This window comes from Haliaeetus leucocephalus, unplaced genomic scaffold (genome assembly GCF_000737465.1).
Source record: "Haliaeetus leucocephalus isolate CR32 unplaced genomic scaffold, Haliaeetus_leucocephalus-4.0 Scaffold390, whole genome shotgun sequence".
NCBI classification, from domain to species: domain Eukaryota; kingdom Metazoa; phylum Chordata; class Aves; order Accipitriformes; family Accipitridae; genus Haliaeetus; species Haliaeetus leucocephalus.
The window spans coordinates 47494-48550 of NW_010972826.1; positions in this window are offsets into that span (position 1 = coordinate 47494).

Below are 1057 nucleotides of genomic sequence, written 5' to 3' on the forward strand. Positions count from 1 at the left end.
CTGGGATCTTTGGGGACCTTCTGGGACCTCCTGGGACCTCTTGGGACTTTTTGGGACCTTCTGAGACCTCCTGGGACCTTCTGGGACCTCCTGGGACCTCTTGGGACTTTTTGGGACCTTCTGAGACCTCCTGGGACCTTCTTGTCACCCCTGTCACCTCTCTTCTCTCTGGCATCTCTTGGCACATCCAGGAATCTCCTGGGATCTTCTGGGAGCTTTGGGAACCTCCTGGGACCTCCTTGGACATCTTGGGATCTCTTGGGACTTTTGGGGACCTTCTGGGACTTTTTGGGACCTTCTTGTTACCTCTGTCACCTCCCTGGCACCTCCTGGCACCTCTTGGCACATCCAGGAACCTCCTGGGATCTTCTGGGATCTTTGGGGACCTCCTGGGACCTCTTGGGACTTTTGGGGACCTTCTGGGACCTTTGGGGACCTCTCGGAACTCTCCTCACCTCTCTGTCACCTGCTGGCACCTCGTGGGACTTTCTGAGACCTTTGGGGACCTTCTGGGATCTTCTTGTCCCCTCTGTCACCTCTCTTCCCCTCCCTGCCACCTCCCATCATCTTCTGGCACCTCCTGGCACCTCCTTGGCACCTCCCTGTCCCTGTCCCTGTCCTCATCCCCCTCCCCTCCCCCCAACCCTGTCCCCATGGCCATGTCCTCATCCCTATGTCCGTGGTGACGTCCCTGTGCCCATGGTGGCATCGCGAAGCCCCTGGGGACATCTCCATCCCCACGACGATGTCCCCATGCCCACAATGACATCCCTGTGCCCATGATGACGTCCCCATGTCCACGATGGTGTCCCCATTGCCATCCCCGTGCCCACGATGACGTCCCCATGCCCACGATGGTGTCCCCATTGCCATCCCCATGCCCACAACTATGTCCCCATGCCCATGATGGTGTCCCCATTGCCATCCCTGTACCCATAATGACATCCCCATGCCCACAATGACGTCCCCATGCCCACAATGACATCCCTGTGCCCATGATGACGTCCCCATGTCCATAACAATGTCCCCATGCCCACAATGACATCCCCATGCCCAC